We start from the raw sequence: 9,087 nt of genomic DNA on the forward strand, positions 1-9,087 counted from the left end.
AGCCTGGGCGACGGAGTGAAACTCTCTCTCAAAAAAAAAAAAAAAAAGTAGCTGTGCCAGGTGTGGTGGCTCACACCCGTAACCCCAACACTTGGGAGACTGAGGCAGGCAGATTGCTTGAGCTCAGGAGTTGAAGACCAGCCTGGGTAACATAGCGAAACCCCGTCTCTACAAAAACATTTTTTTAATTAGCCAGGTGTGGTGTCACACTCCTGTGGTTCTAGTTACTCGGGAGGCCGAGGTGGGAGGATCACTTACCCCCCGTAGGTGGAGGCTGTAGTGAGCTGTGATTGTACCACTGCACTCCAGCCTGGGTGACAGAATGAGACCCTGTTTCAAAAAATAATAATAGTGGTTTATGAAAACAGAAATCCACTATTCAGTGAAATACAAAACAGTCTATGAAATGGGAAGATTGGGGGGCTCGCTTTCTGAGAGAAAGGAATAATAACATTTATCTAATACATTCCAGTTTACAAAGTGCCTGATAGACATGATCTCCTTTAATCTTCACCCAATCCTGTAAAGTAGGTGTTAGATCCTCATTTTACAAGGAAATAAGTGGAGGCTGAGAGCAGTTAACTGCTGGCAGGTGGGTAGCTGGTTCCATAGCTCATCATTTTCCTGCTGCATCACAGCATGGTACCCAGGAAGAGAGCTGTGGATGTCGTTGACTCACATATGTCCCCGTTGGAGTGGGAGAACCCAGGGATGGGGAACAGCAAGCCAGGAACTCTGCAGAGTTTGTTTTTAAAACTCTGCTGAGTTTGTTTTTAAAACTCTGCTGGGCAGAAGTGGAGGAGGAAAGAATCTAACCATATGACTTTTATAAAAATCCTTTCACTTTTCCTCTCCCCATTTGAAAACTCTTTTTAAGAGTAAATGTAGCTGAAACACACTGTGTCCAGCCATTTTCCTGTCTCCACATTCTTCAGATGTGTGACAGGGGAGGGATTCTGCCCCATTCCAGTTGTGGGTCCCCTTGGAGTTTACATCACTTGTTTTTCAATTCTTGATTTTCTGTTCCCGTCTACCAAAACCCAGCACAGGCCTCAGTGTACATTTATGTTAAAACAAAAACTCCCATTTCTTAGCTGCAGGTGATGGCCTCAGTCATTTTAATACAGCCTGGAATGAGTTTGCTCATTACCCAATCACTTTCACAGTGAATGTTCACACCCCAAAGCAAATGTTTGCATCTCCTTGTCCATAAAGGAGAAAGCCAGGTTGTAGGAGAAAGCGAGGGAAAGGTGCATGTCTGTTTGCACAGAGAGAGGCAATTTTGTCCACCTTTCGAGAATCAGTTATTAAACAGAAGGGCCTCTTAGGATTTTGAGCTCTCCGAACAATAAAGGAAAAGCTCTCTTGAGTATAGAAGTCCCACACTCATTACCTTTCAGTGGTGACCCATCACCCACTAGAATTTGTTGAAGGAAGGGAGTGTGAGAGATGTGCTTTAAAATTGTACTTTAGGCTGAAATTCTCTCCATGTTTGGACCTACAGATGTTGTGTACAGAACCGACGCGTGTCAGCGTCAGGAAGCTAGGAGGGTGAAGGCGCTTATGGAGACAGCCCTGTAGCGAATGAAACATGGGAGCCTCCGGGAATGTGCTTGTGTCACCAGCAGCAGGCATTTCCCTGTCCTCCCCACCCCCGGTCTCCACATCCCCAGCGGCCTCTTCCAGAAGCATGTCAGGGAGATGGACAGGTGCTCTCTCTCTCGTGCACCACATCCAAGTCCACCCACCGTGGACACAGTATGACTAAATGCTGGCCTTGAAGAGAAACCGTCTAGCCAGCTTGTCTGTTGTCCAGGTCCCTCAGTGTCTCTGGTTTCCCTGCCCTGCATAATTTGAGCATTAGTGCTAAATACATCTGTCATTTTCCTCTCCCTGGAGACCGTGAAATGTCCAGACTTTTTCAGACTAGTGGAGGGAAGGAATGTTACATAACTAAGTGGAGGCCTGGAACTGTCAGGACTTGATAGGGCTGGACCAGAGACCCTTCCGCCTCTACCTAGTGTGTCTGTCAGGCAGGCAGCAGCCATCAGTCCATGAGCCACGGCGGCAAGCACCGTGTGGAGAAGGGAACCCAGCTGAGTTCTGAGTTTCAGACAGAAACTGGGGAGTTGGGACATCTCCTCTGTGCCAGACTTCATTGACACCATCGCTCCCCACAGCAGCTCCTTGGGGCAGGGGGGTCACCTGTGCAGCCACCCTTACTCACAGTAGCATCCCATTCTTCACACTGCAACCCCTCAGCACTGTGGACCCTTCCAGGAAGGTGACAGGAGCCAGCAGACACATGGCATTCCCAGAGAGCCCCATCTTGTCGCAGACAGCCTTCCCCTATGCTTGTTTCCACAGTTTGACCCTCAGAAAAATGCTGTCTGCAGTCTTCCCTTCCTTCACCCCCACCCCAGGTGGGGGGTCAGTAACCAATGCTGAGGGCCAGGGACGGAGGAGGCACAGGCAAGCTAGGGACTCAGCACAGCGCTCCCCACCATCATCAGGGGCAGGTGCCAGGGGCAGCTGCAGCTCCTTCAGGGAGCAGGGTGTGGTGGGCCTGGATGGTCCCAGGGAGCAGAGGGAGGCAGGCAACTGTCCCAGCCACAGGGGCTCCGAATGGCTTGAGCTTTTCCTACGTGTTCTAGTGCAGGATACTGCAAACTGGTAAAGACTTCCACCGTGTGAAGAATGTATGTAAATTAAAGTTTCATGTAATGAAGGTTTTTACTTTTTGCAATTAAAAGTGTTGGTTGATAAGAACTTTCATCTTGTTGGTGTCCTTCTTTAATTTCCAGTTTTCTCTTGTTTCCTCTTCTCCCATGACGTGAGAGACTTCTAGCCATATCCTGCTCGTGAGGCCGGCCTGTGGGGCTCCTCTTTGCCCGCCTGCCTTTGGTCTCTAACATTTGCACCCAGCACTGTCCTTGCACTCACAGCCTCCACTTTCTCCCCACCCCAGACCTTACCCACAGCGGCTTCTCATCTGCTGTTCCCATGAATTCTCAAATCTCAGTCCTCCCCTGAGGGTTAATACCCTCCCACTCCCCTGTCCACGCACTTCACCCAGAATGCAGGTGAGCCCCTGGATACCTTTTTCACCAGCTTGCTGCACACAGCCCAGATGCCCTCCGAGTGATGCCTCACCCACGGCATCCTTGGTTCTTGCGGGACAGCCAGGCACGTGTACAGGACTCGAGGCCCCTTGCTGGCTCACCCCAGCTGCCCCCAGATGACAGGCTGCTCTTAGCACTCAGTTAACTCGGTGGATTTGAGTCAAGACTTTGTGTGTGTGTTCATTTTTTGACCATTTTATATGTGTATATGTTTATATATGTGTGTGTATATATATACAGTTTCATATAAATGCATAAATATGACCATTTCTTATATGCTGTTAAGTGTCCTGTTTAATTTTTCTCTATTACTTGCTGCCCCTACCTCTTCCTCATGTCACCCCACCCCTTTTCCTAGTCAGGTAACTGTGATATATATACACAGCCATACCCTGCTGTGTATTTTTCCATAATTTCCTCCATGCTGTCTAATCATAAACAAGGTTTTGTTACTGCTTTACCGAAAATGGGATCATATGACAGGCCCTTTCTGTGTCCTGCTTTTCTTACTCAACACCTCACAGAGTTCTCTTCAGGTCAGCTGGTAGAGCTCCAGTCCCTTCTTCTTAATGGTTAATACTCCATGGTGTGGGTGTGCTGTCATTTATTCTGCTGTTGTCTTATTGATGGTAGGTCACATCCTGTTAAATGATTATTCGAGTTGTAAGTTAAGAAGTCTGGAGTCCACTTTAAAATACTTGTTTTTACAAAATGTCCATTCTTGTTTGTTCCAACCCTAATATATCTTCTTTAGGAACCATCCCTTTCCACAATTCTGTTCATTCACCTGCTTGCAAACCGGAATTCAGCCTCCCTAAAAAAGGGGCAGGGAGGAAGGGCTGGATTTCCTGTTAAAACATGGCGAGATAGCCTGTTTTCAATCCCCTTCTTTCTCCACCCCACTGTAGCATTTGACACTGACTTGTAGAGAACCCCTCCCTCCCTCCCTCCCTTGGCCTCTGTGATGCTCACTCCCCTTCCTGGGCCTCTTCTTCCCACTCTGTCTCCTCTGTAGGATCGTCCTCTTCTGCCTGTCTCTGAAACTTTGATCTCTCCTACGGTTCTGCCCGCGGTTTCTTCCTGGGATATCTCAACTCCATGCTTCATCTTCCAGCCATGGGCAGATCACCTCCAGTCTATGCTCGGCCCACACCTCTCACCTGAGCAGTAGCCCTGTGCATCCACGTGTCCGGAGGTCATCTCTGCCAACTCCAAATCACCTCTGCATCACCATGTCCCTTGCAGCTGTGGCAGCTGCAAGGGGTTCTTCTCTTTTTTCTCAGCCTCTGCTTCTGACCAGGACCAAGCTCAGGACAATCCTGCCACCTTATCACATACCGAGCTCCACTGCTGCTGTCTCCGTCTAGGAGCTTGCTTCACTTTTGGACTCTGCCAGTAATTACCTCATTGGTTTCTCGCCGCACATTCCCTATCCCAATTCACCGTCCGTGTAGCTGCCCCGATGTCTGGTCACCTCCCTTCCTTGCTCGTCAGTGACTCTCCGTTGCCCACAGGAGAAGTCCTGGCCACCACTCCTGCCTCATCTCACTCCTTCGCTTCCCCTTCTCATCTCCTGTACCCCTCCTCTACTGGACCATCCTAATTCCTGGAAACGTAGAGGCTGGGGTTTTTATTGTTTGTTTTTTAATTTTTGGAGCAGTTTTAGGTTCACAGCAAAACTGAGTGGAAAGTATGGCAAGTTCCCATATATCCCCTGTTCCCACATGTGCACAGCCTCCCCCACGATCAGCATCCCTACCAGAGTGGTGCATTTGTTACAGTCATTGAACCTACGCTGACAGGTCATTACCACCCAAAGTCCATAGTTTATATTAGGTTCACTTCACTCTTGGTGTTTTACTATATGGGTTTGGACAAATGTATAATAATATGTCTGCCATTATAGTATCATACAGAGTAGTTTCACTGCCCTAAAAATCCTCTAAGCTCTATCTGATCATCCCTCTGTCCCTGCTAACCCCTGGCAACCACAGATCTTTTACTGTCTCCATAGTTTTGCCTTTTCCAGAATGTCAAATAGTCGGAATCATACAGCCTGTAGCCGTTTTAGACTGGCTTCTTCCACTTAGTAATAGGCACATATGTTTCCTCACCATCTTTTCTGGCTCAATAGTTCATTTCTTTTTAGTGCCAAATAATAGTCCATGGTCTGGATATACCAGAATTTATGTATCCATCTACTGAAGGACATCTTGTTTGCTTCCCAAGTTTTGGCAATTGTAAATAAAGCTACTAAAAACATTCACTTGCAGGCTTTTGTGTGGACATACGTTTTCAGTTCATATAGGTAAATACAAAGGAGTACAATAATTGGATCGTATGGTAACAGTATGTTTAGCTTTTTTTTTTTTTTTTCCTTTTTGAGATGGACTCTCACTCTGTCCCCCAGGCTGGAGTGCAGTGGTGCGATCTCGGCTCACTGCAACCTCCGCCTCCCAGGTTCACACCATTCTCCTGCCTCAGTCTCCTGAGTAGCTGGGACTACAGGTGCCCACCACCACGCCCAGCAAATATTTTGTATTTTTAGTAGAGACGGGGTTTCACCATGTTAGCCAGGATGGTCTCGATCTCCTGACGTCGTGATCTGCCCACCTTGGCCTCCCAAAGTGCTGAGATTTCAGGTATGAGCCATCGCGCCTGGCCTAAGTATGTTTAGCTTTTTATGAAAGCATTGAATTGTCTCCCATAGTGGCTGTACCATTTTGCAGTCCTACCAGCAACGAGGGTTCCTGTTGCTCTGCAGCCTCACAAGCATGTGTCAGTGTTTTGGGTTTGGGCCATCCTAATAGGTTTGTAACACCTTACTGCTTTAATTTGCAATTTCCTAATGACATACGATGTTGAACATGTTTTTTTATTTACCATCTGTATATCTATTTTGGTGAGGATTCCAGATCTTTTGCTCATTTTTAAATTATAATCTGGTTGGTTGTTTTCTTACTGTTGAGTTATAAGAGTTCTGTGACTTGTCTTCTCATTTCTTGACATTGTCTTTTCCAGAGCAGAAGTTTTTAATTTCAGCAAAGTCCAGCTTATCATTGGTTTCTTCATGGATGATGCCTCTGGTGTTGTATCTAAAAGGTCACCTCTATAACCAGGGTCATCTAGGGCCTTCTCCTGTGTTAACTTCTAAGAGTTTTATACTTTTACATTTTATATTTACATTTAGATTCATTCCAAGTGAATTTTTGTGGAAGGTATAGATTCATTTTTTGCATGTTAATGTCCCGCTGTTCTAGCATCATTGTTGAAAAGACCATCTTTGCTCCATCGTATTGCCTTTGCTCCTCTGTCAAAGATCAGCACCTGCCGGGCGCGGTGGCTCAAGCCTGTAATCCCAGCACTTTGGGAGGCCGAGACGGGCGGATCACGAGGTCAGGAGATCGAGACCATCCTGGCTAACCCGGTGAAACTCCGTCTCTACTAAAAAATACAAAAAAACTAGCCGGGCGAGGTGGCGGGCGCCTGCAGTCCCAGCTACTCGGGAGGCTGAGGCAGGAGAATGGCATAAACCCGGGAGGCGGAGCTTGCAGTGAGCTGAGATCCGGCCACTGCACTCCAGCCTGGGCGGCAGAGCGAGACTCTGTCTCAAAAAAAAAAAAAAAAAAAAAAAAAAAAAAAACAGTATCTTTGGCCAGGTGCGGTGGCTCATGCCTGCAATTCCAGCGCTTTGGGAGGCTGAGGTGGGCAGATCACGAGGTCAGGAGTTCGAGACCAGCCTGGCCAACATGGTGAAATCCCATCGCTACTAAAAATACAAAAATTAGCTGGACATGGTGGCAGGCACCTGTAATCCCAGCTACTTGGGTGGCTGAGGCAGGAGAGTCATTTGAACTCAGGAGGCAGAGGTTTCGGTGAGCCGAGATCGAGCCATTGCACTCCAGACTGGGCAACATGGCGAGACTCCATCTCAAAAAAGAAAAAAAAATCAGTATCTTTATGTGGATCTGTTTCTAGGCTCGCTCTCTCTCGTGGTCTTTTGATATATTTGTCTATTCTTTTGCTGATAGGACGCTGTCTCAATCACTATAGCTTTATAGTAAGTCTTGAAGTCAGAGTGGTGTCAGTCTTCTACCTTGTTCTTCTTCTTCAATATTGAGTTGGATATTCTGAGTCTTTTGCTTCTTCATTTAAATGTTAGAATAAGTTTGTTGATATCCACAAAATAGCTTGTGTTTGATTTTGATTGGGATTGCATTGAATCTATAGATCAAGTTGCACCCAGGCTGTTTTAATTAGAGGTTATAATTCCTAGTCCATGATGTTTTTGAAATTCAGTATGTCCTTTTTTTGCTTAGTTTGAATTCCATCTTATTACTGCACATTCCTGTGACATGACACACGTCGTTTAGGGTTTCTTACTAAATCCAACTGACAAGCCTCTAGACACCATGCTGAAGACAGACGTTTCACCAATCTTGTTTTTTCAGAATAATGACTCTATATATTTTTGTAAAAATGATACATTCTTATTATAAAGAACTGAAGACAGTTTGGGTGATCTTATGGAAACCTCCACTCAGTGCTGGGTGCAGTGGCTTACAGCTGTAATCTCAATGCTTTGGGAGGCCAAGGTGAGAGACCAAGAGTTCAAGACCCACCTGGGCAACATAGTAAAACCCTGTCTGTACAAAAAAAAAAAAAATGTAATTAGCCGGGTGTGGTGATGCACACCTGAAGTCCCAGCCTCAGCCTCATCGCTTGAACTCAGGAGGCTGAGACGGCAGTGACCCGTGATTGCAACACTGCACTCCAGCCCAGGCAACAGAGCGAGACCTTGTCTCTTAAAAAACCAAAAACCACCCAGAGATAATACTAACATTAGGTGAACAGCATTCTAGGTATGTCTAAGGTATTTCTAGGTAGAAGGCTAAATAGAAATGCTTATATTAAAATGCTATTTTAAAAAGAAAAGTTCTGAATCTAATTTTAGGTGAATCTAACAAGAGAAAAAGAAACTGAAGTAGGTGTTTCTTCCCCACAAAATTTAATAGTTCCTAAAAGATCTCCCTGAAGTTAATATTATGAGAAACATTAAGAAACTAGAATTGTTCTTAATAAGGTTTCCTTTTTAGATGGTATAATTCAAGGCTCTGAAGATGAGGAAATAGCTTGCTCTTTCTCCTCAATTTGTTTATTCCTGTATTGATATTGTTTTTAAAGTCTATGCATTTCCTTCTGCTCTGAAACCTTAATTCTCACCATAGTTAGTCTTTTTTTTTTTTTTTAAACAAGATCTTACTATGTTGTTCATGCCAGCCTCAAAGAATCCTCCAGCCTTAGTTTCTCAAGTAGCTGGGACTTCATTTTATTTTATTTTATTTTTATTTATTTTGTTGAGGTAGAATCACACTTTGTTGCCTAGGCTGGAGTGCAGTGGCGCAGTCTCAACTCACTGCAGCTTCCGCCTCCCGGGTTTGAGTGATTCTCATGCCTCAGTCTCCTGAGTAGCTGGGATTACAGGCAAACACCATCGCACCTGGCTAATTTTTGTATTTTTAGTCGAGACGGGGTTTCATCCTGTTGGCCAGGCTGGTCTCAAACTCCTGAGCTCAAGTGATCTGCCCCCCTCAGCCTCCCAAAGTGCTGGGATTACAGGCATGAGTCACCCCACCCGGCCTTCATTTTATATTTAAACTGATTTTGTCGCTCACCACCAGTATTTTTGCCATTGCTTCTTCATTTCTGAGTTGTCATTTTCAAACTGTTGATTGAGGGCCAGCCACAGTGGCTCATGCCTGTAATCCCAGCACTTTGGGAGGTCTGGGCGGGCAGATCATTTGAGTTCAGGAGTTCAAGACCAACCTGGCCAACATGGCAAAACCCTGTCTCTACAAAAAATACAAAAAATAGCTGGGCATGATGGTGGGTGCCTGTAATCCCAGCTACTTGGGAGACTGAGGCAGGAGAATAGCTTGAACCTAGGAGACGGAGGTTGCAGAGA

This window comes from Trachypithecus francoisi, unplaced genomic scaffold (assembly GCF_009764315.1).
Source record: "Trachypithecus francoisi isolate TF-2019V2 unplaced genomic scaffold, Tfra_2.0 Lachesis_group10, whole genome shotgun sequence".
In the NCBI taxonomy this organism is placed as follows: domain Eukaryota; kingdom Metazoa; phylum Chordata; class Mammalia; order Primates; family Cercopithecidae; genus Trachypithecus; species Trachypithecus francoisi.